Raw genomic sequence first — 22,050 nt, forward strand, 5'->3', positions numbered from 1 at the left:
AAGGTAGGACTGATAAATTAAACTGCATTTATTTCAATGCAAGGGGCCTAACAGGGAAGGCAGGTGAACTCAGGGCATGGTTAGGAACATGGGACTGGGATCTCATAGCAATTACAGAAATGTGGCTCGGGGATGGGCAGGACTGGCAGCTTAATGTTCCAGGGTACAAATGCTACAGGAAGGATAGAAAGGGAGGCAAGAGAGGAGGGGGAGTGGCATTTTTGATAAGGGATAGCATTACAGCTGTGCTGAGGGAGGATATTCCCGGAAATACATCCAGGGAAGTTATTTGGGTGGAACTGGGAAATAAGAAAGGGATGATCACCTTATTAGGATTGTATTATAGATCCCCTAATAGTCAGAGGGAAATTGAGAAACAAACTTGTAAGGCGACCTCAGCTATCTGTAAGAATAATAGGGTGGTCATTGTAGAGGATTTTAACTTTCCAAACATAGACTGGGACTGCCATAGTGTTAAGGGTTTAGATGGAGAGGAATTTGTTAAGTGTGCACAAGACATTTTTCTGATTCAGTATGTGGATGTACCTACTAGTGAAGGTGCAAAACTTGACCTACTCTTGGGAAATGATGCTGTACATCTCTATGACTCTGTGACTCTATGACTCTATAACATTAGAGCATTAAACTCCAAATGTCCTCAAAATGAATCTGGCATTCTGCCATCAACATCCCACAAACTGTCTGGGATCATCAAACTTAAATTCCTGACCGCATTTGTTCCTCAAGGAGCCCTCAAAGTGATAATTGGCAGCAAGCTGTTCCCTCCTCACCAGTACTCCTTAGAGTTTGAAACCGTTCCACTGGCTTCAGGATTGTGAGGTGATCTTTGAGACCATAAATGTCAAAACTTATTTGGACCAAAGTTTGACCCCACGGTTATTGAAAAATCTGACTCAGTAATTCAAATTCTGTGCTGTAGTAACATTGATGTGAACAATGACTGTATGCAAATTAAAAGATCTAGTGCAAGAAATGGAGTTCTTGCTGATCATTGAATGTTCAATGGCTTGGGAGAGGACTGCCCTTTTCGGCAAATGCAGATTCTAAATTTCTACCCCTGCAGGGCTTACCTGTTTCTGAATTAACCAGTGTATATGGAAATGCTGCTCATAAGTTAATCAAAAAGCCCAAGTGATGTTGGAAGTAAATTTCAGTTGCTCTCGACATAATATTGGAAAATCAGGATAGGTTAAGAATAATAATAGCTTGATTCAATTTATAAACCCAGATCACCAGCTGAAAAAAGTACACCGGACACAGACTGAGATCTATTTTTCAAAAATCAAGCTATATGGAGCTGCAGCAAAAGCCTCATTACTTACTTGGATGCAATAATTGAAGATAATACTCTGTAAATTGCATGGATCTCCTTTTGCAGTGACATTTGCTATGACCTAGGTAATTACAATACAGACAAAATGATAATTATATTCCTTACTTTCCTAAAATCAAAGTAACTATGATTTCAGCATGTAATTTGATTTTTTTTGTAATCGGCTTGGTCCTGAGAGAGGTGAGCTTTATATACCCATCTCACTGACTTCATTACAATCCTTGTGTTTCTGTCTCTGAGTATCTTGGCAGCCATTTCAAGAAAAATAGAAAATCCTGAGCCTAGTTCCTGTGAAGTGTGTTTTAGGGTCTTATATCCTTAAATACAAAGAACTACTGCTTTGGGAAATGTTAGCACTCATAATATTTATCCCTTTAAAATAATTATTATTCAATCCTAAGAGCTTTTAATTTCAACAAAGCTGGTTAAATGAAAAGCTTTATTCAAAGAATCATCCAATTCATTTACTTTTCCAATTCCTATGAGTTACAGCATTCCAGACATTTAAGAACACGTACAGTGCACTTCTAATGAACTTTACTTTCTCAGTTAATAATGTCTGGATTATACCACATTTGTGCTATTTAAAAATGTGCCCTGACTCTGTCTCTCAGTAGAAATTGAGATGTTGCATTTTCAATGACAGTGGAAGCTTCCTGATTACTAGCCTCACCTGGAAGGAAGATGATACTTCATTGTGTGTTGTTCATTGCCAACAGAAGTTTCATTTTACATTGTACACAATGTTTAACAAATGCACATCAAAGGTTTCTAGGTTTTTTGATTCATACTCCGGAAAAAGAAAATCACATTCCATGGAAGGTCCTGCAAAATTACAACCTATAAGCTTTGTTATTAGCAATTTGCTACTTCAAATACAAAGGATTTCTGACTTCTTCAGATCTGTACATAAAATTCATAGTGGATGAGTTTCAATATTTGTTCAGGTCAGTTACCAGTGTTTATCATAATAAGGATCTGCAAGTAACTTGAGCAGAAAATTATAGGAGTGCTATTTGATACACAAAACCAAAAATATACAAGTGTATACATTAATTAAGTGAATTTTGTTATTAGAAGAAGCAATAACTTTGAACTGGGAGCAACTGTCATATAGAAAACAATAAAGCTTGATATCTTGGTGAATTTGACATAGGGGTAGTGGTGAAATTGGCCTTGAGCAGATGCAAATTTGCATTTCATTTACAGTATACTATACCTGATTATCTTAATAGTCAATTCATTACTTTCTTCCTACTTTCACAAAAAGATCTGATGCTTGCGTACTCCCTTTTAATTTGGTCTTTAATATTGATACGTGAAGTTTAATTTGTCAGTTAGAACTATTAACTGACAAGTTTTTCAGGAAATGAGTATGTCAAGCTGTCATGAGCTATGGGGCAAAGGTAAAAAAACAGAGATTTCCTGTAATAGGTTTCTCTCACTTACATGGTGCTGGTTTAACATTAGAAAATTTGAAAGAGGCTGTATATTTTAAGTGGAATTTGTATCTAAAATTGATGAAGAGTAGGAGTATTTAGTGATTTGTAACAGGATGAAGAGTAGAAAACAAAGTTGAGTTTGAAGAGGTACACAAGTTACAAATTTGAATGTCAAAATTAATTACTCTAATATTAAATCATAAAGAGAAAAATGAGAAAACAGTGGAAAAGTAAAGACACTGTTCCCTTTCTTTCAGTGCTCCTTCACCTCTCCTGTTTTCGAACATGCCGACTTTGAGGAAATTCTCAGTGAATTTAACACAAGGCTCTTGCATCATCACCTAAATTCATGTATTCCTTCTCAGTGCAATGGAAACCAATATTTCTGTGTATGTGTCTCTCTTTCTATTTTCCACATACTTTCAAAATACTGTTTTGGCACTGCTGAAGGACTACTTTTCCTTCTCTGCTGTCCTTTTCTGCTGATCTCCTGAATTTTGTGCCTTGGATCTTGACTTACCTATCTTTCCTGCCATCCTCATTCCTAAGCATTGGATATTTACTTCCATTATGGGCAAAACACTGCAGTGCTTCTCATTTTCTTCCATGGACTGGCTAACCAGGAAACTCTCTTGCTCTAAGCAACTATCATCAAACATATTTAAAGGATTTACAGATGTTGTGTCATTTTTAACTTTGTCCATCCCAGTCCAACAACGGCACCTCCACATCATGTTTTAACTGAAGTTCTTGTCATCTCTCTGTTCAGGACGTAGCAACAAAAGGGAAGCAGTTCTGAGGAAATTATTGGTCTTTCTGCTTCTCAAATGTCAGATTCTGTATCAGCTTTTCCATCTTGCTTGTCATCTATCATTCTTTTGGCTGTTATTTTACTCTTTCTAGACCTTGTCCTTGGCATTAGCAGCAAATCAATGAAGATTTAAATTGGGTTAATGCAGCTCTGAATGAATTGCTGAAAAGACAGGACTCGCCATTTCAGTGTTACAATCTACACAATCCTCTCAACCATTGTTCAAGCATATCAAAATTTAAATATGTGTATATGATCCAAGTCTTGATTTATATCAATTTGATATAAGCAATATATTTGACTCTGATCACATATCCATTGCAATGTCTATCTGAATCATATTCTATTCCGATCACAATACTATTGAAGAATCTGTTCAATTTCAAGCTACACACTAATTGCATCCTAGTGAATCTCTCACAGCACACTAAATAACAAAGGGTGTGGTACATTACACAGGGACAGAAGTGATAGACCAAACACTAACTGTATCAGAAAATCTAGCCATACAAAAACACAGAAACCAATGAAACAGTTTTGATGGAGAATTTCACTCTAATTTGTATTTTAAAAGTTGTGTGAAATATTAATTTAAAATGGATTGGAATTATGCAATTTTTAAGAATCATTGAGGGAAATAACAGTGATACTAAGTCACACGCTGATAAAGTAGGAGACACAATACGACACAGACCTGAGACAGTTGTCAGCTGGGAATCAACAGAAGGTGTTAACTTGTTGGTATAAACAAGAAAATTACATGTTGTTATGTACATCTTATTTTGGGAAGGCAAACAAATTTGCAAGATAATATTTTTCCCAAGATTCTATTGAAATATTGTTATGTAATTAAAATCTCATGTTTAATACTTTTGCATTGCAGACGTAACAACTTCATTTCACTTTATGTTCAGGGAACTCTAACCTGGTCAGACTAGCAGGATTTCTAACTTAATACAAAATGCATAAATCATTTTCTAATGCAGTCAGCTCATTTATTCTAAATAACTTTAATATGATGTAGAACAAAGGGACTGCTTTCCTTAGAAATACTTTTGGTGGTGGTTTAGCCTGAGTGTTATCACAACTCAGGTAAGAGAAGAGGCTGAGAAGGTAGGACACTCATGGTAATCTCAATCAATTTTGGAACAGTGGATCAGATTTGAAGGGTTGAATGGTCTACTCACATTCATCTATGCCTACCTGAATTTAATCCATTAAAATGGTCTGAAATGAAACAAATGATTCCAAGTACTTAATTATTTTGCAATCCAACAATTTAAGCACTTCATTTGGGAACATATAAATCCAAAGATCTGTTCATGAACAAAAATGCTAACTTGTAATTGAGACAAGATCTCAATCCAAAACTGACTAAAAAAGGTTATAAGATACATTTCTATCACACACATTTCCACCCATTTCTGTACTTTTGAATAGAAGTTGGTGCAGGGAAATCCCAGCAGGTCTGACAATATATGTGAAGAGAGAAACAAATTTATGATGCAAGTCATATTGGATTCTAAATATTAACTCTGTTCCTTTCTCCACAGAGGCTGCCAGACCTGCTGAATTTCTCCAACACATTTCTAGTTTTATTTCAAATATCCAGCATCTGCAGCACCCTGCATTCATCTGTAATCTTAGAATTGCCTTTGGGAATAAATTGCTTATTTTTAACCAAGATTTTATTTTAAATCGAGCACAGTTTTAGTTGGGTCACACTGTTGCCACAAAACATTATTAAACAAAATTCAAATTGTGTTTTGGTCACTGCTCAGTGAGCCCCATAAATAGTTGGCAGCAGGCAGTGATAATTTGTTCTCCATTGTTGATTGGACATATCTTTTCACAGAGTAGTTCCTGGATTCCTTTATCAGCTAATCAGCTGGAACTCAAGACTGAGTAATCATCATTTGGGTTCTGACTTCACAAAAGAGAACACAAATAAATTCCCAATTAAAATCTGATGAATCCCTGCGGGCTGATAATCTACACTTCAAAATATTAAAAGAAATAGCCTTGGGATATTGGAGGAATTGGTGGTCATCTTTCAAAATTCTATATTCTCTGGAGCAGTTCGTATGATTGTAAGGTGGTCAATTTGACCCTACTATTTAAAAAGGAGAGAGAAAAAGAAAAGAGAAAATTACAGAACAATTAGCTTAACACCATTAGCAGAAAATTTGCTAGAGTCTGTTATAAAAGATGTGATCATTGAACACTTGGAAAGCACTAATGGGATTTGACAAAATCAGTATGGTCTAATGAAAGAGTAATTGTGCTTAACTAATTTTTTGGTATTTTTGAGTTGCAACTAACAGAGGAGACATGAAAAAAGTTGTTAGATATGCTATACTTGGATTTCAGGAAAACTTCTGGTAACCTCTATTGATACAAGGCTAGTGGGAATATAGAATTGATGGTTGCACACTAGAATGGATTGAAATTTGGTTGATAGAGAAACAAAATGTGGAAATAAGTGAGTCCTTTTCTCGGTAGCAGGCATTGACTAGTGGTGTACCACAGTGATTAGTGCTTGGCCCCAACAATTCACGAAAGTTATTAATGATTTGGATGAAGGAACCAAATCAAATGTTTGCAAGTTTGCAAATGGCACAGATCTAGGTGGTATTACAAATGGTGAGGAGGATGCTAAGAGGTTTCAGAGTGTTCCAGACATGTTGAGCATGTGATAAACACATGGCAGATGTAGATCAATGTGCATAAATATGAAGTTGTACACTTCAGTGTGAAAAATGGTAAGTCACTGAGTATATTTAAGAAAGAGATTAATACATTTTTAGATATTAAAGGCATCAATGGGTAAGAAGAGAAAGTGGGAATACGGCATTGAGCTAGTGTATCAATGATGATTATTTTGAATGGCCAATTCCTGCTATTTTCTATGCATCTATCTGTGAAACAAAGTCAACATTTCCATTTTTTCCCTTCGTTTCTAATGAAAGGCCATCAACCTAAAATGTTACCAAATGAGAAAATGCCGAAAAATCTCAGCAGGTCTGGCAGTATCTGTAAGGAGAGAAAAGAGCTGACGTTTCGAGTCTAACTGACCCTTTGTCAAACCCTTTGTTCAGCTTTGACAAAGGGTCAGTTAGACTCGAAAAGTCAGCTCTTTTCTCTCCTTACAGATGCTGCCAGACCTGCTAAGATTTTCCAGCATTTTCTCTTTTGGTTTCAGATTCCAGCATCCACAGTAATTTGCTTTTAACCTAAAATGTTAACTTGGTTTCTCTCCACAAATGCAGCCTGATCTATTGAGTATTTTCAGTAGTTTATATACATATTTCAGATTTTCAGCACTGCAGTATTTTGCTTTGTGTCAAGGATTTAATTCCCACCACCCAGCGTTTTCAGCACATGGGATTAACTAATTCCCAATTGAACTATGTAATGCACTTGTGAATCCATTTAATTATAAACAGCTTAACAGCTACATTTAAAAAAAAACTGTGGACTGTAGTCAACGAACTAAGAATAGAGCACACAGGAAATTAAATTGCTTAGTGTTATAAAATGAAGGTACTTCATGGATAAATGAGGATTGCTGAGAGGAAACACAGTTAACAACACGTATTGGGAGACTCTACGCAGGACATGTCATACTAAGATATGTATCAATGACGAACAAGTCACCTATCAAAGGTGTTAAATAATGATGATTGTTGCCTCAAGGTTCATAATCAGCCAACCTGCAGCACATATCCAGGAGACTACACACACTAGTCTCTATTTGTTTTTGCTCACTCAACAGTGCCAGCATTTATGTTACCTAAGATTCTGTCTCTACTCACTGGAACAATACATCAGAATGTAGTGGAGCTGATATGCAGGTATTGTGCAATGTAAAATTGCACAGATAAAAACTGGAGGTGAAGAAAGTTTCAGATTCCAGCATCCACAGTAATTTGCTTTTAACCTAAAATTTTAACTTGGTTTCTCTCCACAAATGCAGCCTGATCTGTTGAGTATTTTCAGTAGTTTATATATATATATTTCAGATTTTCAGCACTGCAGTATTTTGCTTTTGTGTCAAGGATTTAATTCCCACCATCCAGCATTTTCAGCACATGGGATTAACATTAAAACAAAACTCTGCTGGAGATAATGCAACTTGTAGCCAGAGAGACTGTGAAGTGATGAACAGAATGGAAATAAACCCATCCAGCAGCCAGACTTGCATCTAGTGTTATGTCACTCTCAGGATGTCAGTATACCTTTAAGAGATCAGGACAACATCATTGTACCATAGCATGTGACCTAAGGGTATAAAATTCCCAGACTCCATCTTAACTTGAATAACATGAAGCATGGCACTCTACTGTATGCATGGTTTTTTGTTTAACTTAATGGATTAATTTTAACATAGACAGTTACGTGTTAGATGTTTATCTATTGGTTAACTGTAATAATTTCCTGTTGGACTTTTCAATCCAATAATATCCACCTCCAGTTTCCACCTACAAGGGATTACATAAACATTGCCAGTTTGGATAAATTACTGTGCTTGAGCAAAGACACACAATGAAAACAGTAGTGGCTGTCCATAAAGAATCTCATATCTTGATGCCAGGTATTTAGAAGATTAATTGAAGACCAACTAGACAGTAGCATTGGACAACAGAGAATTTGCACAAAAGGAAAATTCCTGAATCTTAAGTAACATAAATTTTGAGGAGCATAGTCAGTCCTAGAGATCTGTAGATAGGTTATGGACCACTAATAAGACAGAATCAATTTATTTTGATTGCATTGAAAAATATTTCAGTTAAAAGAATTTCTAAGATTGACTTCATCAAAATGAAGAAAAGTATAAAATAAAGTGCATTTCTGGGCTACACACAATACTCATGCAATGCCACACAGTAACTGGAGGATGGAACATTCTTGGTAATATCTTCCCAGGTCCTGAATGTCATGGATTATGAGTGCAATTTGGGAAAATCACATGAGAAGTTGAGAGAGGCCTTACACAATGTCTAGAGCAATAAGATGTGTTTTCCAAATAGATTCCGGGAATCAAGACAAGATCCTCACAACTGAGTGGCAAAAGGCTGCTAATAGGATTATCGCTTATTGTCAACCTCATCATTACCTATTCTCACCTCATTAATATGAATATTCTCATTTGCCCACCAAATATCTCATTCTAAGTAACAAGAATTCCCAATGTGGAAATCAGAGCAGATGGAATGCGATTCGCTCCTCCAGATCTCCAACTTGGACACATGGCACCAACATCCATGCTCATGTTCAGTAGCCACATATATCCCATTGTTACAGCTGCTGGCATCGGATTCCTTCCAGCGTTTAACCAGGTGCAAGACTGCATTTTTAAATGTGGCACCATGCCAAGGATGACAGTAAATGTCAGGGTATCTCGGCAGTGGTGAGTATTTCTGTCTTGGCAGCTGGGACAATCGGGAGAGCAACAAATGAGAGGAGGGCCAAAGGGCATGGTACTAGGTTAATGGGCAAGTTTGGGATGGTAGCATGAGAAAAACTAGTTAAGCTTTTCAGAGACAAACCCTCCATGAACCTTGACAATAGTGACACTATGCCAAAATATGAAAAGATTCAGCCCTCTGTTCCTGACAGTCAATGCAAACTGACTGTCTCATAACAGCTTCACTGTCTGTGTTAAAGAAAGAGTCGTTTTAATGTACACTGACAGGAGGTCAAGAACTCACAGCTTACAGTGGACAGTGCTCATTTTTCAGTGGAATCGTGGATTGCAGAAACATTGCCATCAATATGGCATCCAATGATGCCTTTACTGAATTAGGTTAAAAAATCACACAACACCAGGTTATAGTCCAACAGGTTTAATTGGAAGCATACTAGCTTTCGGAGCGACGCTCCTTCATCAGGTGATAGTGGAGGGCTCAATCCTAACACAGAATTTATAGCAAAAATTTACAGTGTGATGCTATAAATTCTGTGTTAGGATTGAGCCCTCCACTATCACCTGATGAATGAGTGTCGCTCCGAAAGCTAGAATGCTTCCAATTAAACCTGTTGGACTATAACCTAGTATTGTGTGACTTTTAACTTTGTACACCCCAGTCCAACACCGGCATCTCCAAATCATGTTTACTGAATTAGAACTGCATACACTCTTTGTGGAGGTTTTTTTTTATATAGATCCAACAATGAATGATTCCAAGAAAAGAACTCTAAAGATCTTACTGTTCATTGGCAAAGGGGGCTTTCACAGAATTAACTCACCCTGTCTTTACGTTGATGATCAGAAAGATTCAGAAAACATTCTCAAATACCAGCTCAAGGTAAGAATTAACGTCCTGATAACAGACTCCAAGTCATGTCACACAGATAGCAACCCTGGAAGTCTGTTAACTAGTATTTCAGACAATGCTGCATTAAAGGCCATGAGTGTGACTTTGAGAATCATAGAGTTCTCCAGGACAGAAAAAGGCCCTTTGGCCCATCAAGTCTGTGCTGGTCAAAAACGAACACCTAACTATTCTAATCCTATTTCTGGAACATGGCACTTCTTTAAATACATGTGACAATAAATCATTCAATTCAAGTGCGCATCTCAATATCTTTCAAATGCAATGAGGGTTTCAGATGAATTGTCAGAGGTTCATTGGATTAGTCATCATCTCTACACTAATTAAATAGCAATTTATTGTCATGTGTATTTTTACAAAAAAAAGTGAAAAGTTTTATAAATCGCCATGCCATGGCACCTATGACAGAAGTCATAAATCAGAAGAGAAAAAGTAAAGGTTCATCAGAGTTTAGTTAATGGCTCCTGGGTTCAGGGTACACTAGGAAATCAGGCTAAAACTGGCACACAGAGCTGGGCCAAAACCATCATGCGGGACCAGGCTGAGATCGCCACGCTTTGCCGAGACCAGACCTCCATGCTGGGCCTTTGGAAAACTGGGAAGCTGTTTTGAAGCAAGGAGAAGATCTCCACGCCAAGACGTGAGCTCCATGTTAGAACCAGACCTTCACACCTGGCTGTTGGAATACCTGAAATCACAGAAGAAGACCTCCACAATGGGCCAATACCTCCACGTTGAGACAAAAATAACAGTCTGAGGCATTCATTGAGGATGGATGCAAGTGTGAATCCATACAGACAGACCAACAACAGTGACATGCTTCCGATGCAGCCGGCATTATTGTTACAGTCACCAATGTATACCAAACCTACAAAATCTGTAACAAATGCTGTTGACTATACCTATCCAAAAGATGTCCAGTTTTTCTTGATATCTGTAAAGCATATGGAACCAAGGGGCATGGGACACATATTTGCTAGTTCCAAAGGCCAAGCCAGACCTTAGGATAACCTGCAGGTGACCAGCTTCACTAACAGCAAGGAAAGGATTAAAAAAACACTCAAATACCATCTCGATGAGATTTAATGTCAACAAAGCGAAAGGCTATTTTCAGAACATAACCACATGTACCATAATGTTAACCTGACACACAATGTCGACAGGATAGCAACATCAGAAACTTTTCAAACCATCAATATCACATGTCCTGAAAGGGCAGGACACCACACACTAAAATCTGAAGTTGACATGGAAGCTAGTGCCAACATTCACCCATACATGTCCCTCAGCAAATGGTGCTCCATGGCACAGCCTGTGAGAAACTGTCTCATGATGTACAACAGATCATCAATTCCATGCACTGGCAGAACCAGCGCTCATCTTGGCTTCCCGAAATCTCCTGTCATTAGATATCAACAGTCCAGCAGTAGCAGTCTAGCAACATGTACAGAGCTAGGTATTGTCACAATTCATGAGATTCAAACATTGTGTCATGTGTAGTCTGGTCTATCAAAGTCAAATCAGCCAGCCAATCAATTTAAGGCCATGATTTTGAAGCTAATATAGTCATGTACCAGATGACTACATGCTGAGTAGATTACCAACCCGCACAAAGGTATTCCTGCTGATCTATACATTAATGCTCTAAACTGTGATGTTATAGATGTTCTTAAGAAAGATTTGGTATACTTTGGTCAGTGTCAATGTGAGCAATTACAATAAACAACTGCAGATAAGCAAATGGAAGTGTTGGAAATGATCATTATCCAGTGATATCCTGACAGTATTAAAGAGAAGATTCATTCATTTTGGCTACACATTGAAGAATTTAATATATCATGACATCATTTTCAAGGGTGAACAAATCCCAATAGCAAAAGCATTACACCAAGATATTATGTCCATGTTACACCAGAAAGACATGGGTATTGGATACAGAAGATGGCTAGCACATATATTTGTGTACTGTCCAGGGTTGAAAGAGAAAATTCAATGACTTATGAATGCAGGTGAGGCATGACAAATATATCAACCCAGCAGCAGAGAAAGCCACTGCATCCACACAATGTTTCATCTGCTCCATGGACTGTCATAGCATATACTTATCCACAGTCCATGGGGAAGACTGCATCCTTTGTGATGGATTTTTAAAATTTCCCATTATTTGACGATTTACCAACATCAAGCATAACTTTCTTTAACTTGATGAGGGCTACTTTCAATTTATTTGATGTACTGCATCAGCCGTTGTCTGACAATGGACTGAAATACACTGGCTAATTATTTAGAAACAGTGTACTAAGTGGGGAATGACTCATCACATCCCCCATTACTCACACAGAAACAGTCGAGCTGAACATACAATACATATTATCAAATCAATGACAATCAGGTGTCAAACAACAAAATAAGATTTTCACATGACATCACTCTATTTTCATGGAAAACAAATCACAAAGGGATTATCAGACCCAGCACAATTTATGCTTCAAAGACAAGACTGAGCAATCTTGTCCAGCAATCAAATGTTGAGCGATTCTGAGACAGAGAACATTCTTTTTCAAATAAGAAAAAAATACATTATGAGCAAACAGATAGAGAACCAGCAAAACTGCACTCTAGTTTAAGAGCAGAAATTAGACATACAAATACTTGGATAGTAGCAAAGGTTTCAAGAATATCCAAGCACTCTAGATCAAACAAAGTAATTACTGATCATGGGACTTCATTACAAAGCAACGGAAACTAGCTCAGACATCATACAGGACATCAATCATGCATGAAGAGAGTGAGGAAGAACAGTCCAATAATGATGATTACATTGCGAGGTTGAATAACAGCAAATAATGGAAAGACAACCAAAGTTGTCAAACAAGTGATACAGAAAACTGTATCTCTCCTGATCAGGACAAGTTGTCAAACTCAAAAGCATTACATTGGAAGTTTGAAATGCTAGTTCTGTAATTGCTGTGTCATCTGATTGTTTATTTATTGAATTGACAATATGTGCCTATGTATAGCCTCATAAATCAGTTTGGATAAATTTCTATTTTTGGAAAAAGTGGATGTTGTGTTATGTGTGAGTCAAAATGCTACTATACTTTTAAGAGACATGCTCAGGACAACATCGCTGTATAATATCGTGCGACCTGAGGGTATAAACGTCTTGTAGTCCATCTCACCTCGGATCACTAATCGTGACTCTCTACTGAGAATATGCTGCTCTGTGAAAATTTTTAGCTGAGCATTAATGTACAGAATTATTTGCATGAGGAATGTAATGTTTGTATGTAATGGCTGAACTAAATGTCTACTGGCTTCTACAATACCATGATATCCACACCTTACATTACAAAGAATAGCATCAGCATTGCTGTATCAGGTAAAACATGCTTCCATAGGCAAATTTACACCAGCATTCATCAGGACAATGCACAGGAATACCCATGTAAAGTTAAACAGAATGTTTACACTATATTATTGGGCAAGTAGATTCTGATTTTGGTGGAGACATTGCCATGAAGAATTGCCTACTTAGATGAAGACTGTCAATTAACTGCCAGGCCTTGATTACATTTATATGAGACAGGTTGACTCTGATACTTCAAGGAATGAATTTGAAAATGGCCGTGATCTGTTTTGCTAAGTTGAAACAGGTGCAACACATGCACATGTTCTCTCTGCAAAGAACAAGGTCCTATATATTATAATATGTAGCTTCCAGTATTCACAAGCACATCACATTGAGCCCCTGACTGGTGATCTTACATTGGTTTTGGAGGGATTATCAAAGAAACCATAGTAATTATTGTAATGCATTAGTTATGTCGTATGCATCAGTGGTAGATGAAATGGTTGTTGACACAAATGATTGAGTAGATTGGTTTAGCCTGAATGGTGTTGAGCTTCTTAAGTGCTGCTGTAGCTGTAACTGGAGGGCTGTAATCATGACATGAATCTTAGACGTGGTGAATAGACTTTGGGAAGTTGGATGCTCAGATTATTACTGCAGAAATTCCAGCCCCTGACCTCTCTGATAGCCACAGCATCAGTGATTCTATGATTCGATGTGGCTACTTCAATTGAATTTCTGATCATTTCTCATTCTAGTATGTTGAACATCAAAATAAGACCCTTAGGCTGTACGTTGTTGGCCCGCCAAGCCAAACAAGGAATCTCAGCTGAATCCCTGCCCTCGCCCTGAACTTGCACCTCTCTCCAGTTTCTCCTCTATATCTCCTCAGGCTCTCTCTATGCTAATCATGACAATAAAACATCTTCTGTTTCCTCAACATTATTCCCATTAAACTGTCAACCAACTAACCCTAATCCAACTGATCCCATTTTAGTTGACATTGTAAACAGTTTTTTCTCTTTAATTACTGCCCGTTTTCTTCATGACGGCTGTCATCACCTTTTCCTGAAAACAAAAACAACTCCTGTTCCCACCATTTTTGTAAACTGCTGTCCATTTCCAACTTCCCTTTTTTTCTCAAAGGTCTTGTGACGTATTTTTTCCTCCCAGATCAGCAGCATTCTCTATCAACGCTCCATACTTTACTCCTTCCAAGTCAAGTTCCTGGCATTGCCACAGTCCTAAAACAGTGACATCCAATGTGACTTTGGAAAAGATAAAATAATTTTCCACATGCTCCTCCATTTGTCAGGAGCTTTTAACACAGTTGACCACGGCAACCTTTCTCTGATGCCTGTGCTCTGTAAGCCTGGTGCTACTCACTCACGTACTGCCATTCTTATCTATTATTGGTAGTTCCTGCAATGACCTCTCTTCCCACTCCTGCATTGTTGACTCTGTTTTCCTCAAGAGTTGTTACAATTGCCATCCTTTTTATTTTTCATATGCTTCCCCATAGTTTCATCAGAAAATACAGCTTCAGTTTTCACATATTAAAAGCACTCACTTTACCTCACCCTACGTCTCTCAAATCCTCCACTATTGCTAAATTATCAGACAGCTTGTCCAAAATTCAGCATTGGATGAGCAGAAATTTCTTGCAATTAAATATTGAGAAAAATAAAACAATAGTCTTTGTTCTGAGCTACAAACCTGATACTTAGCCATCAACTCCATCTCATAGGGTAATTGATTCACAGCAAACTAAACTGTTTCCAATCTTGAGTGTTATTTATCTGACCCTGATATGTTGTTCTAACCATATACCCTCTCCATTAAGAACATATTTCAACTACTGTGAACATGTTTTTTATTATCTGCATGTTTGATTCTCCCAAATATTCCTGTTTGTCACATATTCTGGCTTCCAACACACAGACTCTGCCACAATCAGGCATCACTTCTGTTCGTGTCAATTTACACTCACTTCCAGTTAAACAATGACATGATTTTAAAATTCTCATTCTTGTTTTCAAATCCCATCATGTTATCACTGATCTCTCTGTTTTAGTAATCTCCTCCAGCCCTACAAATCCTGCTGAATATCATGTACCTGCCCCTCAGTTAATGAATCAATACTCCTCCACATTGGACAACAGTTGCTGAAAGCACTGCAGGTGGAAAGGGCACAGAATGTACTCTGGGTGAGGGACTTCAACGCCCATCATATCAGTGGCTTGGCACCAGCACCACTAACCAAGTTACCTAAAGGACATGGCTTCTTGACTGGGTCTGTAGGCAGATGGTGAGGGAACCAACAAGAGAGAAAAAGATATTTGACCTTATCCTCACAATCTACTTGCTGCAGATACATCTGTCTGATTCATTTACTATTTCCCTATTTTCCATTCGCAATTTCATAGACTGAATATGTCTGGAAGAAAATGTTCTCTTTCCTTTCCTGTTTTTAAATATCTGTAGAAAATCTTACCGTCTGTTTTTATATTTCCAGTTTCCTTTCTTTCCTATTCTAATTTTTATTCCTTGTTAAGCTTTTGGCAATGTTTGCTGCTCTTTATATTCTGTCCAATATTCAGATCAGTCTCTCACTTAAGTGGAATTATTTACTTTCCCTGTCAGTTTGATACCATCTTTAACTTCCTTAGTTAACCTTCCCTTCCCTTCTAAAATTTCTTTCTCAGTGTGATGCCGATTTGCTGAGCATTCATAAATATCTTTTTTAAAAACTATCATTGTATAAGTATTAGAGTATAGGAGCAGAATTAGGCTAGTTAGCCCATCGAGTCTGCTCCACCATTCAATCATGGCGGATATGTTTCTCAATCCAATTTTCCTGCCTTCTCTGTGCAACCTTGACAAAACTATAAGATATAGCATAAAACCATAAGATATATGTTGCTCTATCCCTTAACATAATTTCTCAGTTCTCTTTAGCTTCAAAATTGACCTTATTTAAGTTCTCAACAGTATTGTTCAATTCACTTTTCTATCCTCAAACGGAATACAAAATTCTATCACTTTATAATTACTGCTACCTAAATGCATCCCCATGAGGTCAGTAATTAAATCTATTTCATTGCACATTGCCTGTCTGGTATAGCCTGCTCTGGTCAGTTATAGAACAAACTGCTCGAAGAAACTGCCTCAAAAAGGGTCCATGAACTCATCAAGAAGGTTACCCTTGCTAATCTGATTCATTCACTTTGTATATAATTAAAATAGTCCAGGTTTATTGTTGTATTTTTCTCTAAAATCCAAATTATTTCTTCTTGTATATTCCATCCTACAGTACCATTGCAATTAGAGGACATATAAACCTTTCCAAGTAACTTTTTACCCTTTTTTTCTCTCATCTCTACTCAAATCTATTCTATGCCCTAATCTCCAGAATGAAGGTCATCTCTCCCTTTGTACCAAGGCTATTGTTAAATAATAATAGAAATAACTCCTTCATGTTGACAGAAATACTTGTCCTTCCTGAATGCTATCTACTCTTGAATGTTTAGGTTTGAGACTTTGTTATTTTGATGTTTCTGTAATGGATTGTATGTAATTATTTATATTTACACTGTCAATTCTTCTGTTTTATGGATTGCATTACAGACCATTTAGTTGTGAGTTTTCACTGTACTTGTAATCTCAAGTCCTGTCTAATTTTGCCCTCTTCAGTTTGTACATTCTACCTCTTCCTGTCATACTCTGATCATAGTCTCCCTTACTCTCCTGCCTTGCCTTTTTGTTAATGTATGAAAGGTTTCCGAACTTAATCCCTTGTCTCCACTATTTTTAAATTTGAGGGTCATGATTTGTGATTTCTCTGAGCCAATATAGATTGCTCACATACAATTGTTTTGTGCCCACCTTATCTGCATAATTGTATCATTGGCCCAAGCAGTTCCACCATTGTTGTCTGCTCTTCCAAGGCCTCTCAGTCAAAAGGAGATCATTAGCATTGTGTGTCAATCAAGGTACAAAGTTAAAAATCGCCAGGTTATAGTCCAACAAGTTTATTTGGAAGCACTAGCTTTCAGAGCATTGCTCCTTCATTTGGTGGTTGTGGAGTATACCAATTTTTAACTTTATCCACCTCAGCCCAACACCAGTTCCTCGACATCATGGCAATCAAGGAACAAACAGCCTACACTTATTTAAAGCACGCGGTATCTTAAAGAAAAGCCATACATAAATATTCCTGCAATGTAAATTACACCAAAGTGAATACCAGAGTAGAGAGAAGGTTCTAAAGTACTGAATTTGACTCTGTGGTATTGGTAGTGCAGACAAGCACAAAGAAAGGCGCACTTGTTTCATGGTCATTCTGGAGATCCTCAAGGACCACTTCAGAAGTGAATGGGAACAAATGACCAAGACGATCAAGTACTGAATTTACCACAAAGAATATAAAGAATCCACATGAATAGAAATCACTTGTGAATGTTCCTTTGTATGATCTCGAACACCATCAGCCTCTCATGTTGCTCAAAGCACAGCGCCATTATCCATATGCTCAAAAACACTTTCTCACGTTCATGATTCAGACCTAGTATCCAGGTGGCCCACCTCATTCTCACATAACTGCCATCCTCATATCCAACTCTCACAATCTCCACACACTTCCTGTTATTCACAAAAGCAGGGACACTATCCAAACAGGTGCAACACAATCACTGGCATTCTTCCTTCTTTCTTGCAGGACAAACTGTCCTACAGTAGAATGAAGGAGGGCTCAACTGGCTTGGGACAAGGACTTCTGCATCTCCTCAGGTTTGTGGAGGAGATTGTTCTCCTTGTCATGGAACCAGTTGGAGTCGGGCCCATAGCACTTGACATTGCACAGAACATTTAAAATAATGCTATGTTCTTGTCCTGCACCCCCTCTCAACTCCCACCTCACCTTCATCCTGCTACCTAACATGAATTACAAGCTGTAGATGGTAAATGTCTATGAACCTCATTGGAAGTGAAGATTGGATCTGTCAGGTCACTGGCCACAGGAGACTGACAGAAGATCTTAGACAGCAGTTGAACGTATATTATGGAATTCAGGAGTTAAAATACAAAAAATTATTGATTAAAAACATATTCATATAATTTATTGGACTTGTAAATCATGGGATTTTTCAGATAAAAACAAATTAAACCATCAAACCATGACTGTTTCATTGCTTGATCCTCTCCTTAACCAATCAATAATCACTGAATTCTATTATCTCTACAAACTGCCTCAGAGAAAAGAAACATTTTTCATTAAATGTTTCATTTTGTTAGATTATATAAATGCACAATGTTGAATGAGGTAACCTGAATGTAAACAGTTAAAATAATCAGCTGCATGAACATTTATTGCAATTCATATTAAAAGTGTCTTGTTAAAAGCATAGATTCCTCTTATATTAATAGCAATGTGTTGAGAATTGTGCATTTCTATTTGACAGACAAGAGATCCTTATTATGAATAAAGGTCATTAAAACTGCTTTGCTAAAAGCTATCTGGTTAAAACCAGTCTGTTCCTGAATGCTGTCATTTAATATAATAGGTGACATTCAAATCCTACTGTGGGCTGTGAATATTTGCTATTATATTACTATAACTAAAGGAACAATAAGCCCACGCATGGAAGGGTCTTCAATCTTCTGACAATTTAAATTAAATGGATTTCAGATTCTGTCTTTTATTCTACTTTGTATTTGAAGTGCAGGCTTTTGTTCATCTCCTTCTATCTTAAGGTTTTACATTTCTAACTTTTTAAATGCAATATAAATGATTTCTATTATAATTGCATCAATGTAAGTATATGGCCTAAGCACTGTTCTTGACAAAATCAATACCTCCATTACACTCCTTTTGTTTGTTAATTCCTATGAGTGGATGTAATTCCATCGATGCTTGGTCAGTAAGTCAGCCTGTGAAAATATTGTGGTCAATCCACTATGTCACTGTTGTGATCTGTAGATTCAGTTCTGACCTCTCAATGTGAAATATTGCATGGCATATTGTAAATATATATCCAGGCTTGACTAATCAGAACAAACTAAATATTAATGGATGCTTATGAATGTCAGGAGGAGGAATGGTATGGTCATAGAAAATGGGAGAGTTTGTCTGTTCTAAACAGTGAAAGAGTTCAATAAAGAACAAAAACTGCATTTTCTTGAAAAGAAAACAGAAAGAATTAAAGTTTACAATTGATCATTATCATTAGTAAAGAGGAAAAGTAAATTAATATTCTGGACAAAACCCTTTCATGGGCCTGAAGTTCAAACAGAATAATCCAGTTGTGGCTGCTACAAACTGCCCAGAACTGGTCAATCCAAGGTGGGCCTAAGGTACAAGCCACGATCAAAAGGACCTTTTTTACATGGAGTCAGTGAGTTACAGGTGCCTGCAGGACATGCTCAGGCAGCTTGCCAGTGTCAACAATTCGAAGTTTGAATTTCAGACTCTTTCATCTCCTGGAGACGTCCTGAAGAAATTTCTAGGGTAGTTCCTAGCACAGGATGGTAAATCAATACAAATCAATAGTTTTGCTATGACATAACTGACATACATTACGCTCAATGTTTCCTCAAAGTAACATGGCCTAAAGTCCTCATGCAGGCTGCTGCTGTAATTTATTGCACATGTGAGGCAATACTAAGAAATTAATGTGGCACACTTAAGCAAATCAACTGCACACTTCAAAAAGAAATTAGAGGCTATCTGGGTTTTAATCCCAGCTTTTAAGTTAGGTCTGTGCTTGCTGTTTCCCTCCAGTAATAAAGGCAAAGACCAATAACTAGTCACCCCTAGCACCTTTCCATCCTGGACCTTTTTTTGAATGTCTGACATCAAATCATCCATGGAAGGTGAGGCCACCCAGACTCTAACAGGCCTAGCACTTACAACTGCATTGTTCAACTCCCAGCTCTCAGATTTTAGCCATTCTTTCATAATAGTATCTCTACAGCTATTAATCTATTCAACCACATACACATTAGCATGAAACACAATGTTGACATGCATCTTACATTAGAATTTGCTCAGAATGTAGGTTTGCCAGGTTGATGTTGGTGGTCTTCAGGAACTCCACCCAAGAATTTCTGAAGACCATCAAAGACATCAAGATAGAAGGGGATGAAATAATGGCTCCCTTTGACATAACAGCCCTGTTCGCATCCATCAACATCAACCTGGCCAAGGAAACATTGACTACACTATTAGGAGACCCAAAGACACATACACCAAACGCCACCAACTTCATCAGCAAGGACATTATCGTCAAGCTAGTGGACCTATGCCTTACCTCCCACTTCACCTTCAACAACAAAACCTACGGACAAACCAATGGAACACCCATGTGATCTCCGATTTCAGGGTTCTTAGCAGAGACAGTAATGCAGAGATTCAAACAAACAGCTCTGCTAACCATCCAACCCAAACTTTGAGTCTGCTAGATGGATGACACCTTTGTCATCACTGAACGAAACAAATTAGAGGAAATCTTCAAGACCATTAATAATATCCTTACTGGCATAAAATTCACTAAAGAGGAAAAATCAACAGCAAACTGCCATCCCTGGATGTCGCAATAGAGCGAACAGCCAATGGGGAAATTCAAACCAGCATCTACAGGAAAGCAGCACGTACAGACCAAATATTGAACTACAGAAGTAATCACCCCAACATCTGCAAATGAAGCTGCATCAGAACATTAATCCACGAGTCACCACACACTGCAGCACAGAGGAACTATGCAGAGCAGAGGAAAATCACCTATACAGTGTATTAAAAAAGAATGGGTACCCAATGAACACAGATTCTCAGATTTCTCAGCAACAAACCCAAACAAGCAGACAAAACGCAACCAGAAATCCTAGCCACTCTCACCTACATCAAAGACATTTTGGAAATGACTGCCAGACTACTCAGATCCCTTGGCATCATGGTAGCCTACTAACCCACCAACACACTAAAACAGCAGCTAATGAACTTGAAAGATCTATACCGACAACAAGCAAAACTAATGTCATTTACAAAATACGTGCAAGGACTGTAACAAACACTACATTGGACAAACAGGCAGAAAACTAGCCACCAGGATACATGAATATCAACTAGCCACAAAATGACATGACCCTCTCTCACTAAAATCCTTACATACAAATGAGGAAGGACACCACTTTGACTGGGACAACACATCCATCCTAGGACAAGCCAAACAGAGACATGCACAAGAATTGCTAGAAGCATGGCATTCCAAACGGAACTCTATCAACAAACACATTGACTTGGACCCAATTTACCACCCCCTGAGAAAAAGAACAGGAAATGACATCACCAATCCCAAGAAACCCAAACATATAAATAGAAAGCAGGAATCATCATCAGTGCTTCATCCGGAGGCTCACTGAAGATGTTACCTAGCATGGTGACGAAACGTCTGAAAATGAACCTTCCAGCTCAGCGAGCAAACCTACATCCAGAACTTCAACCTGAGCCACAAATCTTCTCAAAGCTCACCACAATTTGTTCAGTTTAACTCCACTAATAATTTGCTGTTGCTCTGCAGAAATTTGTAGAACTTAATTGGTATTACTTTGTTTACTTGTCATTCAATGACCTGTTATCATTCACATGTTAATTCAATATGACCTGCCTACACTGGCTGATATATAACTTCTTCAGAAATATTGAAAACAAGAGCAGGAATACCCCATTCAATATGATCATGGCTACTCATCCAACTCAATGC

The sequence above is a fragment of the Chiloscyllium plagiosum genome, chromosome 2 (genome assembly GCF_004010195.1).
Source record: "Chiloscyllium plagiosum isolate BGI_BamShark_2017 chromosome 2, ASM401019v2, whole genome shotgun sequence".
Taxonomy (NCBI): Eukaryota; Metazoa; Chordata; class Chondrichthyes; order Orectolobiformes; family Hemiscylliidae; genus Chiloscyllium; species Chiloscyllium plagiosum.